At 40.0% G+C, this 13,808-nt stretch overlaps 1 long non-coding RNA gene across 1 annotated transcript; it reads right to left on the reverse strand.

The window, feature by feature from the left end:
* Nucleotides 1-8,578: 8,578 nt before the first annotated feature.
* LOC137541529 (uncharacterized) lies at nucleotides 8,579-9,153 on the reverse strand. The gene is made up of 3 exons (XR_011025190.1): nucleotides 9,080-9,153; nucleotides 8,819-8,935; nucleotides 8,579-8,676 (listed from the first exon to the last, which is right to left on the reverse strand). It is a non-coding gene; the product is annotated as an uncharacterized lncRNA (long non-coding RNA).
* Between the last annotated feature and the right edge of the window lie 4,655 nt (nucleotides 9,154-13,808).

A 13,808-nucleotide genomic window follows, 5' to 3' on the forward strand; every position in this document is an offset into this window, starting at 1 on the left:
GAGATAAACTTTTACATGTCATTCGTTAATCAAGGTGCCAGAGTCTAGAGGTTTAATGTGGATATAGAAATTCATGCATGAATTCGAGTTTTAAGTACTCACAGTCAGTCTTGGTCTGGGTTGCCATTTTAGCTGCTGGTGTTGGTCCACAGTGTTTTGTCAATGACCGTGTCAATGCAGCTATCTATCATAAGATTTTGGGAACACTTCATGCTTCCATCTTGTGAAAAGTTTTATTGAGATGAAGATTTCATTGCTCAGTACGTTCTTGCAACATTTCACAGTGCCAAAACCACTGATGCATGGTTTACTGCCCATGGTATTACTGTGCTCAATTGTTCTGCCATCTATCCTCAACAACACATAGAATATGTGTAATATTGTAAAGATAAATTTGACAGATGCTACATCCAGCACTGTTGATGAGCTTCATTCCGCTATTTAACCACCTTACCCCCGCGCGTACGCATTTCTACGTCCCTTTTTCCATCCTTTAACCCCCAGGGACAGAGAAATGCGTACTTTCTGTTCTCCCACCACTGTCCGTGCTCCCGCTCGTAAACACTACACACGCCGCTAGTAAACATGCCGCCGCCCGCTCGCCCGGAGATCAATGAACGGGAAAATCCATTCCCGTTCGTTGATCTAAGCCCCGCAATGATACGCTGCCGCTCGGTTGAGCAGCGCAATCATTGTGGGAGAAAAAGAAATTGTCAGCCTCTTTCCGGACGCTTGCAGGTCGCATAGACAAAATGTTACTAATGTTACATAATGTTAAAATAGTAAAAATACATCCAAAGCATTTTTCACATAGAAATAAATTAGTTTAACACACAAAATTATCCCTTTACCTCCCACACTCCACAATTCATTTGTTCTTGTAATTAAAAAAAAAAAAAAATTACGAAAAAAAAATTAATAGTTAACTTAGGGACTGAACTTTTTTAATATTTATGTCAAGAGGGTATAACACTGTTACTTTTGTAAACTCTGGGCTTGTAATTATGGATGGACACAAAACTGGAAAAATGCACCTTTATTTACAATTAAAATTTTGGCGCCAAACATTAGGATAGGGACATAATTTAAATGGTTTTATAACCGGAACAAAAGGGCAAATACATTTCATGGGTTTTAATTAAAGTAGCATGCATTAGTTTACATCTATAAAAGCCAAAAAATGAAAAACAATAATTATTTTCCCACGTTTTATCCTATTTTACCATTAAAAAACATTTCGAATAAAAAAAAAAAAATTGGCATAATGTCCCACCGCAAGAAAGCCTAATTGTTGGCGACAAAAAAAAAAAAAAGATATAGTTCATTTCATTGCGCTAAGTAATGATAAAGTTATAGACGAATGAATGGAAGGAGCGCTGAAAGCCGAAAAGTTCTCTGGTGGTCGGTGGGTAATACCCCTCATTTGGAAAGTGGTTAAGCATCCTGGGCCTCCATAACACCTGTGCAGTGCCACAGGCTGATTGCCTCCATGCCATGCCGCATTGAGGCAGTCATTTTTTTAAAATGTTTCAATACCAAGTATTGAATGCATAATTGAACATATTAGAATTTTTAAATTTTTTGTTTTAATAACAATTTTAATTTATTGTTTGTATGAAATTTGAAATTGTTTTGATTTAGGAAATTTGCATTCTCATGAGCTGTATGCCCAAAACATTAATATTTAAAATATAAAATGCGTAAACTACTTCAGTTGTGTGTAATGAATCTAAAATATATGAAAGTCTAATGTTTACCAGTACATTAAAAAAAAATTAATTAAATTTATCACAATATTTGAACTTTTGGAGTATATCCTGTATTGTGTCAAAATAACCTTCTACATTTATTTTTCAATATATTTTTGGTTATCTGAACATTACATTGCAACATGTACTGGCATACATATTCTGGTATACCTTCACTGTCGTGATCAATATTGCTGAAATCTAAACATGTTTACAAAATAATTATTCTACCATATCATGCCCCTTCTTCCTTTTTTTTCACTTTGTTTTTATTTTTCTTCATTGTTTAATATTAATTACATTTATTTACAAACAATGCATGCTTACACCCATTAATACATGCCGATAACAATGTTTACTCAAATTATAAATGTTTTACTTACGGCCATGATGAAATAGAAACTTTATATCTTTTGCTTGAACACGTTATCACTCTTTTCTTACTTATGGAATGGATAGCGGACTTGATCTAGGAAATAACTTTTTGTTAATATACTCGAAATTAATACACCAATTTAATATTCTTTAATTTAATTTAATTAATTAATTTAATTAACAATTTAATTTTGCAGTATTTATCCTTTTTTTAATGTACTTCGTGCATCTAGCTATCTATTATATACTGTCTCCAACTACCTATATAGTTTAGACATACAGCAACTTACGGTCTACATTACACTTGTTTCAACTAACTGTCTAACAAAAAATCTTGTCAAGTAGCTCGTTAAATTACCCTGGATGCAGCTACCTATGTAACCGATACCGGTGAGGATACCAATACAAACTACGCTGTGTGCAGCTACATTGAATAGGAAATAATTATAGTTAGGTACATATATTAATTACACTGTTAGCATCTACACATTTTAGCTACAGATATATAGATATAGCTATATAGAGTCTACAACTACATTAACCTGTAATGTTTTTACATATACTGTGGCACATATTTATTTTTAAAAAAGATTTTGTGCTACAACAGATGTTTATTTAAAATGGCTAACATACACCGGGCTACATAAAATAACTGCTACTATACCTCAATAACCGATAGTTCTGCTTTGAATATCGTTATCCGTGTAAGGGTTTTGTGTTTAAACGGTACACTCTGTACCTTAGTGGCATTTATATTATTTTAGTTGACTAGCATTATTTTTGGTGAAATTACTTTAGATTAATACAATATTTAATGTTAATTATTATATACAATGTTTAAAATATTACTGATTGGTACTAAAATAAGCATTGCAAATTAGGGAAATTTTTTTTTAAATATATGAACCGTAAACTAATCTTCAAAATACACGGTTAATTCAGAATTACTAAAACAGGTATGACATGTTATACATTTTAACCATGCCCATATGCCCTGCTGTACTATACTTACCGAAAATTCGTTAGTACTACAATACAATTCGTCCTCTACTGCAAGAATAACAGACTTAAAAATTGGATAAGTATTAGGCAGATGTCGATCAGCCAAAGGGAAGTGACACTACTGCAGCTGTTGGTGAGATATAAATATTATAGAAATATTTTTTAAAATATTTTCCACTATGTACATGCAGGTGATTATTACAATCTACACCAATAACGGTACTGCACAGTCACTAAATACCTTTGCAAGGGTTGTTTTTGTGTTGAACCTACCTTGAATATCTTCATGGACAACTCCAATCGTGTGTTTATTTGAAGAACACCACAGTCGAGCTTTATAGAAGGACGAAGCAGATCACGAACAGCCTAAGGGAAGTCACGCTCTGCTTTCTGTTGGCATATAGAAACATTACAGAGAACATTATTAAAATGTATTCTCTATTTTTACTCCGGTCAGGACCACAATGAATGACAACACCGCAAGACATGGCCCTAACCTTTCGTCTGTCACACCTCTGTGGTCCTCTTACTACTTCATGTTCGCATTGACCCGGACTAGTACGCCTGCTCTTCCACACGGACCGCGTCCTATATTTTGCTCCGTTTTATGGGCACTCTCTGTGCATCAGCGTGACGTCACTCATGACGTCACGCACAGGTGCAGCAAGTTCTGGACAACAGGAGCAATATATTAGACTGGCTCCTTCAGGTACAGCAGGCGTACTACTCCCGGTCAATGCGAGCCACAAGTAGTAAGAGGAGTAGATTTGAAGACAATTATACTAACAAACGGTTATGTTAACGTTCATAACATCTGTAAACAAGGCTACAGCTAACTCATTAAAACATGTTGCACTTACATGGAATAACTTCTTGTAGCACTTTAATCGGGCGGATACTTCAAGGATCAGCACAGTTGAGGTTTGCACAATTTTGTTTCAGGTCACGATCAGTGTAATGTAAGTCAGATTCCTTCGGCTGTTCCGAGACAGATATAATACAGAAAAAAAATCATATATAATTGAATAATTCCATGCATGTCTGGAAAAAATGTTTTGAACAACAACGAAGTTTAATCAAAATGGCTTAATAATTTTCAAAGTGAAGTTCATTTCTTGCACTTACATGTAGTAGGTTCGGGTAAAACTACAAGTGTTCGTACATTTAAAATACAGCACAGTCGAATTTAACACAAGGATGAAGAAGATCAACGTCAAGTTAAGTGAAGGGAAGTAGCTACTCTGGTGGCTGTGTGAAAACAGAAACATGAAATAATAAACTCATGAAATTTTTTAAATATTTACAGGCAGAATAGTAACATACTGTACAACAAGATCGGAATAGAAACATCAGTCAAGATTATTTCAAGGCTGGAGAGCTCCTTGCACCTACTTGGAATACTGTGACTGACAAATCCAAGCTGTCGTAGATTTCAAACACAGCACACTCGAGTTTTCTCACACGCATGAAGCAGATCACCTTCAGTGTAATTGATGACACTACTCCGTCGTCTGTGTGAAAACAGCAAAAGGGAATAACAAACAATTAACATTTGTTCACTATTAACAGGCAGTTTTGTTAAATAATTCCCAATTACACGGGTACATAACACACAATCAACACATTTTTAGTGTTCATTGTTTCATGCACACTATGATCTCAGTGCAAGAAGAGTATGCGCTACAGCACCTTCGCAGACTCAATACCATGATAGCCTCAGGCCCGTATGGGGTGTCCTCATTCTCCCTGAGAACCTGTGCAAACCTACTAGCTCACATACTCAACTCTCTCTACAACAGATTGCTCTGAAAAACCAGGCAACGTTTTATCATTATTTAAGAAGGACAAAAACTCACATCCAGGAAATTAACGACCTTTAAGATTACCATCATTTGTATGCAAAATATTTGATGGGTTAATAAGAGATACTATACATGACTTCATAGTAGAAAATAATTTAATTCTCACCATCAACAAGGGTTTACTAAAGAAAGGTCCTGTTTGACTACCATGATCAGCTTTTCTGAGGTAGGGATTTGTAATATGGATATTGGGAATGCTGTAGATGTGATATACTTGGACTTTGCTAAGCCCTTCTACACTGTTCCCCACAGAAGTATGGTGCAAAATTTGACCGTGAAAGAACTGTTGAAAAGTCTGTGTGCATGGATAGGGAACTGGCTAATGTACAGAAAATAAAGAGTTGTGGACAATGGGTCATACTCAAAATGGTAGACTGTTAGCAGTATGGTCCCAACGTGGTTTGTAATGGTTCAACTACTCTTCAATTTACTTAGTATTGACCAAGTGGTTGCAGTATTGTGCAATGTTGATATTTTTGCAGATGACCAAAAATAGTGCAGAATATTCAACTATAAGTAAGAAATTGTCATATTACAACCGGATCTAGATAGGATGTCTATATAGGCACATAAATGTAAGATGAAATTGAATGTTTAAAAATGAAAAGTCAGGAATTTTGGTTCTAGCAATGGTCGAGCAGCATACAAAATAAATGGGATAAATTTGGTGACATCAAACTTGGATAAGGACTTAGGAGTACTCATCAAAAACAAGAGAAATTTTCTTAATCAATGCCAAGCTTCTGAAGCTAAAGCTAAATAATTTTAGGGATGCATTAACAGTGAAATAAAAACTCGACTTCCTAGCATAATATTGATCCTATTTAACTCTTTAATAAGGCAACATCTTGAATATGGAATTCAGTTCTGGGCACCACATTACAAAACAAATATTTCATTTTTTGAGCAGGTTTAGAGACGATCAAAAAAAATTATACGTGGGATCGAAGGTCTAGCTTAACAGGAAAGGATAGATAAATAAGGTTTATTTAGTCTCGAGTAAATAAGCCTTAGAGGAGATGTAATTAACATAATTAAGTACATCAGAGGGCAATATAATAGCTTAGCAAATGAGCTTTTTGACCCTAGCCCTTCTAAAAGGACTGGAGGACATGATCTGCGTATGTAGGAAAAACGTTGTATGCATTTATTTAGGAAAGGGTTCTTTAGAGTAAGAGTGATTAAGATGTGGAATGCATTGCCACAGGAAGTAGTTAAAAAGAGTCTGAAGCTAGAATAGATCTGGCTTCAGACCTCATAGATAGCAGGGGCACGTGTGCCCCTGCTAAAACGCCGCTATCTTGCGGCTTAACAGTGGTCCCTGTCCCCCCAAATCCCCTCCGTAATGCGGGGTAGCGCTTCTGCAATGGGGCAGGGCTAACCGCCGCAGCCCTGCCCCATGCGCGTCTATCAGACGCGTATCTCCGCCTCTCCCCCGCCCCTCTCAGTCTTCCTTCACAGAGAGGGGCGAGGGAGAGGCGGCGATGCACATCTGATAGACGTGACTGGAGGCAGGGTTGCAGCTGTTAGCCCTGCCTCTAGGAATCCAAATCTACGACCAACTTTGCGACCAAGGTTTGCGGTGGGTGGTTTGGAGGGAGGGGCAGGGACCCCGTTTAGTCGCGAGATAGCGGCGTTTTAGCAGGTGCACGTGTGCCCCTGCTATATATGGGAGCTGAAGTGAGATTTAGTCTCGCTTCAGTGTCTCTTTAAGGCAAACTGTATACCTGCATTTAAAGTGTGCTTATATGCTTTTCTTGCGTTGAAATACATCCATGGCTACAATTACTAGGCAATGTCTAATGATGTTGATCCAGGGATTTTTTTATGATTGACATCTGGAGTCGGTAATGAATTTTTTCCATCATGGCCTAATTAGACAATGCCTTGTACGTTTTTTTTTTGCCTTCATCTGGATCAACAGGGATATGTGATGGAGTATGCTGGAGTTGTACTTTGTACTGGACATAGGTATTTTGTTAACCAAAGTAACTATGTGAAACAATGACCCCCCTCCACCCCTGCTTCAAAAGGTCCACAATCATATTACTCATCAAAAACACATGTAACACTGTGCCAAACAACTGTAGACTTGAAGCCATTACCACCATCATCATGAAGTTCTTCCAGAAGATAGTGTTGGGACACCTGAAGCACTACAACAATACCCTCCTTTAAACACACCTGTTTGCAAACAGATAAAAAAGCACAGTGTATAATGCCATCAATGTCAGCCTGGCAAACATCCAGGAGCATTTTGACAGTTCTGGAGCATGCGCCATGGGCCTTTTCCTCTACTTCAGCTCTGTTTTTAACACCATCTGTAAGGACATTTGGAACTAAAAATTAGGGCAACCATGGGTATATTTACTACTCTGCAGGTAGATTAATTACTTTATGTACAACAGGACACAAAGTTTAAAGCTGGGTTGTATCATCTCTAGCTAGTGAACCATTAACGTTCATGCATTGCAAGGTTGTGTACTATCTCCAATCCTGGTCTCTCTGTACACTAATAACTGTACCTCAGCCACTGACATATTAATTATGCTTACTATACCATGCTTATTGGCCTCATAGACTGAAACTATTAGGATGCTTATCTAAATTATATTAAATAATATCTGTAATTGGTGCAATGCCAACAATCTTCTTCAAAACATGTCAAAGACAGTGCAAATGATTGTGGACTTCCTTATAATTTCTCCTTCACCACTCTACATGTCCTCATCTACAGATCAGAGTTCTGAAGAGTTTGTATTGTCCGGTTCCTGTGCACAACCATAACAAGCAAACGCAAATGGGATCCAAACTTTGCCATTATACAAAATACAGAACAGCAGAGGTTATTCTACCAACGCCAATTGAAGAACTTAAGTATGGCATGGGACCTGAATAACTGCATTTACACCACAGCCATATAATCCATGCTCTTCTGCTCCATAGTCGTCTGCTATGTAGGAACAACCGTTAGTGAGATCTAAAGACTATACATACTTTTAAACGCAGCATTACGTATCATTTACATCCACCTACCCTCGCAACATCTCCTATACTCACTGATGATGAAGACAAGGGCCACCAACATTTTACTCCACCCCTCAAAAATGTGCATACAATACTTCCAGACACTACCGTTGGTACGCCGTTTCAGAACCATGCCCTCTTAAACAACCGGCCTCATGAACACCATCGTCACCAAATTAGTTATCCAGTAGAACACACTTTACTCTATACCCAACCTCCCCAAATTTCGGTGTACACTACAGACACACTATAGTCCTCATTGCAAAAATTACTCATAAACCTTACTAAAAATCCTTAATCACACGTTTAAACTATGACCGTCCAAAGTCTCAAGCTTGAGTTGCTTTACTTAACATTTTGACCTTATATGTTTGGCTTCGCTTGCATATGTATGTCCTATGTAGTTAAAGGTTTCTGAAGTTCCATTTGATACGTGAACAAGAAACAAACAATTTAGGCTACACCATCTCGTGAAGTTTTCTTTAATAAATATGGATATAATTATATTTTTTAATCATAAATACGCGTGTGGATGTAACACTTACATGGAATAACTTCTTTGAAAACTGTAATTGGTTGGACAATTGAAACACGGCACAGCTGAGGTTTGCTGAAGGATGAATCAGGTTACGATGAGCCTAATGGAATTCACATTACTGCGGCTGTGGGGAGAAAGTAACAATAAAGATAATATATTTATTTTTTTACCGGTATTGAAATGATTGAAAGGACAAAAATCGACAACAGCGTTTGAAAAAAATGTTCATAACATCTCTCAAAGGGGAATGGTTGTGTTGCACTTACTTGGAACTGCTTATGGACAACTACAAGCGTGCGTATATTTTTGACACATCACAGTCAACATTTACAGAAGAATGACGAACATCAACAGCATCTTAAGGAAAGTCAGTATTCTGTCTTCTGTTGGGAGAAAGAAACAGGAAAGAAAAAATGAATTAAATTCTTGACCTATGTAAAGGGAGGTCATTAACAAAATCTAAAACACCAAAAGAAAATCCAAAGAACTGAGGAATTTTTCAAGGGTAGTAGTATTGTTGGACTTACCTGGTAATCTGTCTTGGACAAACACAAACTGTGGTATATTTGAAACTCAGCACACTTGAGGTTTTCAGATGGATGAACCAGATCACCGTCAATAGAGGGGAATACACTACTTCATCGGCTGTTGGAAATCATACAAAGGGAATAAAAAATTGTTTACATTTTATATAGATTAACATGCAGTTCAGGAACACAATTCACAACTTCACCGTTATAGCGAACAAAATCAACCAGTTTTCGAACGGGTGTGAGTATGTAGTGTCATGGAACAGCCCTGAGAAAAACGTTGAGAATTTGAAGGATCCACACAGTTCAATATCTGATCCCTGTCTGGATACATTTTTGCAGACATTAAAGGAATCTGAACTGACATTAATGTTTTTTTTTTTCCCTCCTTCCACAAAAATGCAAGAGCCTGGTGCATAGTGTCCCTGACTTCAAGCTGTGCTGGTGGCCCATCCATCAGATACAGTTGATAAGCAGGCTTGAAGAACCAATGTAGTTGAAGAAGAAAACAGATATTCTGGCTCTCCTCCCAGCAGGAGAGCTGAGATATAGCGTGATGCTACAAGCTTAAAAAGAATGGTCACCTATCGATGACCTGCTGTCAATCCCCGATGAATATCATATTCCACAAACTGCTATATGTGTCATATTGTCTGTATTGAAAGGCTTGAAGGCCCTCCAAAATAAGACAGTATGTATGGACATATCTTGCGGATGATTGGAGTAAATTTCAGAACATTCAGAGGTAAAATCTGCCTGTTGGGCAGTTTGAAAGAGCACTGATGATACAAAAGGGGTCCAAAACCCTCATGTTTGGTATCAGACTGCTGGGTAAATAGAGAGAAAACTTGAAAATGTTAGTAAATCTGCCCTGACATGTACGGTTCTGTGAGATAGAGATCATATACATGAACGAAGGGTTTTTTATTCAAATACATCGTTCTATCAGCGTTGTACACAGCATTTTTTCGTTGATATTTGAACACAGTTACGTAAACGACCCTTGAACTTGCAGAATATATTTATGTGTATGGCCCCCCTAAGGGTCAGTTTGTTGTCTGATCTGATGGGTAGGAGTTGAAGGTGGGGACATGGGTTTTTAGATCTGTTGATTAACGAGTGAGAAGTAGGTTTTTTTTTTATGTGTAAAACATATGTAAACAATGGACTACTGATGTATTTGGTGTTTTGCTCTTGTTTTTGAACTTAAACGATGGGTGGGTTGTTGATTCAAATAACCTAAGTATCAGTTGCCATTATGTTATCGTGTTGGGCAGTGACAGGTGGTGACAAGGGATGATTGAGATTTGAATAATAGGTGATTGACAGCTGATAACTTAACGAATATACGTACATATATAGAGATAGAGTATCCATGTTGCAGGCTCAGCTGTGGTGTACATCAGAAGTGGTGGTGAGTGATCACATAACGCTATGGTGTAGTTGTGTGTCTGTTCAGACTTATATGACGGAGATGTGGTGACAGCTATTCATTTAGTGATGATAGTGTGGTTGGTTAGGTGCAAACTGTGGTCTGCAGATTTGCACATGTGGGTTTGTAATGTGTGCTGAGTATGATCGGGGTGGTATGCGGGTCTCCTAATGTTGTTGACGTGTGACTCACTGTTCCTGTTCTTCTGGCATGAAAAAGCTTGGTCTAACACTCGTTGTAACAGAGAGGGTCTGACTAGCGGTTATCTGCAGTATCACCAGGAATACAGATATATAGCAGATTACAGATGATCTGCAGTCTCACCGATAATCAGATATATCTATAACCTCTGGACAACTAAGAGGAGTTAGTGTTTGGTGCAACAGTAATGTTCAGCGTACAGGACCTGAGGAGCACGTGCCCAGCAAATACAGAGCTGGCCCTGATGATCTGGTGCCCAGCGAATACAGAGCTGGCCATGAGGAGCAGGTTTCCAGCAAATACAGAGCATGAATTATCTCCTAGCTGTGGAAATAGTTATCAGGGTCGGGCAGGCCAGGTCGGCATCTCACAGACAAAAAAAAAAAAATGAATAAGAAAATAGAGGCATAGTCCAAGGACGAGCAGAGTTTGGCAACAGAGTATCAGAATGACAAGGTACAGACTCAGAGTTCAGGAGAATAGTCAGGCAGGCAGAAGGTCATAACAGATATGAAATAATCCTAGTCTAAGGTGGGAGATCCTTAGCCGTCAACACCTAGGAAAATGTTCTAAGCAAAACAGATATCACAGATACTGACAAGGTCTGAGTGCTACAACGTAGTGATCGCAACACCAGACAACCAGCAACTGAACAGCCAGCACTATATATACACAAGAGCTGACCAGCACCTCCCTAAGTGCTGGACCAATGCATGGAGCTGCAATTGTCAGCTGACCAGCATTGGCAGCTTACTTACTTCTGGCTGTCATATAAACCCTTCCTCTCAGCGCGCGTGCGCGTTACTCTTAACCAGTGTGGACTCTCAGTCCCAGCCACCAGACATGCTTTGCAAAGTATCACCAGAAATGAGCGTGGGGGCAGCCGCACCACTATTCCCCCCAGCGGCGGCTTCCCTGCGCTCACCACCACTGTCAGTGACTTTGTTATGCACCCAGTCTGCCGCTTGCGCTGCGGGCTCCGCCGCTCTGCCCATGCGTCATGCGGTGGTTTACCCGCGTTGTGCCGCCATGTTGGACGCGGAAACAGCCACCTCATTTTGAAAGCTGGTGGCTTTTCCACTTTTCATCACACTCTGTAAGTATGACCACCTGATTGGAGGCATGCAGGATAATATACTTTGTGTTGTTATCAAACGTTAGTATACTATTTATAGTAGTTATATTAAAAATTTAAAACCCATCGACAATGCGGATTGGCGGGAAGGTTAAACACCTAATTGTGCGTCCCCACGTGATAAACCAATGGCTTGGATTGACCTTCGCAATACCTGATTCCTACAGGCACTAATTTACCGCAGCAACGTTTAATCGTTTGTTCTGCCAGTGGTTACAAAGAGTGTGAAATGGACCGGTTCAATTAACAATGGAGCCTAGGGAAAAATTATCCTGGTGTGCCCACACGAGACAGCCCTTGATCAAAAAACAACTTTAGAGTCCCTTTGTGGCAGCCAAATTTAACTCCTGTGCCCATGAGCTGCCTGCTGACCCTCCCCTAGTCACCTTCCAACTTAACACACTCTGCAGAGAACCTGGGAAGCAACCATTAAGATGGGTACGCGCACCTTGGGTGCCCCTACAGGCTGTGGATTGCTTGTGGCAATTGACTATATGTTATTATAGTAGCTAGGGCCTTTAGTCTGAAGCAAGATAAACAATTTTGTTTTAAATTACATTTCACATTGACTTTTTAGCCCATGAGAAAATTACATTATCTAACGGCCAGGACCGGCCATAGACCATTTGCCGCCTGAGGCCAACTTTAAAGAAATTGCCGCCGCAGCACACCACCCAAGCCGTTGGTGTGAGGGGGGCCGCCCAAGCTGGAGGAGATAGCGGGCAGGAAGGGGGTATTGGGCCTAGCGACGGGGAGGGTGGTCGGACAACCCCCTCCCTCGCCTGGGTCCCCCGTCCTCCGCTCACCTCCAGCTTGTTATGCGCGCTGGCTGCCTGCAGCTATAAGAGGCAACGGGCGGGGATCACTCACCTCTTCCTTGTTCAGCCTGCGCTCCACTGACGTCACTTCCTGCTATGCCGCATAAAGTGACGTCAGTGGAGCGCAGGCTGAACAAGGAAGAGGTGAGTGATCCCCGCCCGTTGCCTCTTATAGCTGCAGGCAGCCAGCGCGCATAACAAGCTGGAGGGGAGCGTAGGACGGGGGACCGAGGCGAGGGATGGGGGGTCCGACCACCCTCCCCGCCACTAGCCCCAATACCCCCTTCCTGCCCGCTCTCCCCTCCAGCTCTGGCGGCCCTCCACACCCACGGAAGGGTGGGTTTGGCCCCCCCAGAAGTGGCGCATGAGGCAAACGTTTCACCACGCCTCATGGGCGGGCCGGCCCTGCTCACGGCATAACTATTTAGCTTCAACAAACAAATCCAAGCTTTACAAATCGTGATTAATGTGGTTGCGTTTTTTGGTGACCCTGTGCACCTCAATTTGAGACATGTTTATCAGCCTTAGGCCACATACACACATCAGACTATAGTCTTTGGAAAATGAAAGATCACAGACCAATCTTACCACCCTTCATGTAGTATGAGAGCCATACTCTACACAGTCTTTTCTATGGAGCTGAACTCCACATCAGAAAAAAAATCATTGCAAGATGCTGCACACACAGATGCTGTACAGACACAAAAGATCAGTATCTGCAAAAGATCTGTTCCTGCCAAAAATCCATTCCTGCAAATTGCAATGATAGTCTGAGATCTGCAGATCATCATACACACATGATTTAACTGACATTCATCTGCAGATCAAGCAATCATCCGCAGATCTGAAAATCCAACCTGGTGGATCTGATCTGCAGATGAATGTCAGTTAAACCATGTGTGTATGATGATCTGCAGATCTCATAAACTATCATTGCAATTTGCAGGAATGGATTTTTGGCAGGAACAGATCTTTTGCAGATATTGATCTTTTGTGTCTGTACAGCATCTGTGTGTGCAGCATCTTGCAAAGATTTTTTTCTGATGGGGAGTTCAGCTCCATAGAAAAGACTGTGTAGAGTATGGCTCTCATACTACATGAAGGGTGGTAAGATCGGTCTGTGATCTTTCATTTTCCAAA

This window comes from Hyperolius riggenbachi, chromosome 12 (genome assembly GCF_040937935.1).
Source record: "Hyperolius riggenbachi isolate aHypRig1 chromosome 12, aHypRig1.pri, whole genome shotgun sequence".
NCBI classification, from domain to species: domain Eukaryota; kingdom Metazoa; phylum Chordata; class Amphibia; order Anura; family Hyperoliidae; genus Hyperolius; species Hyperolius riggenbachi.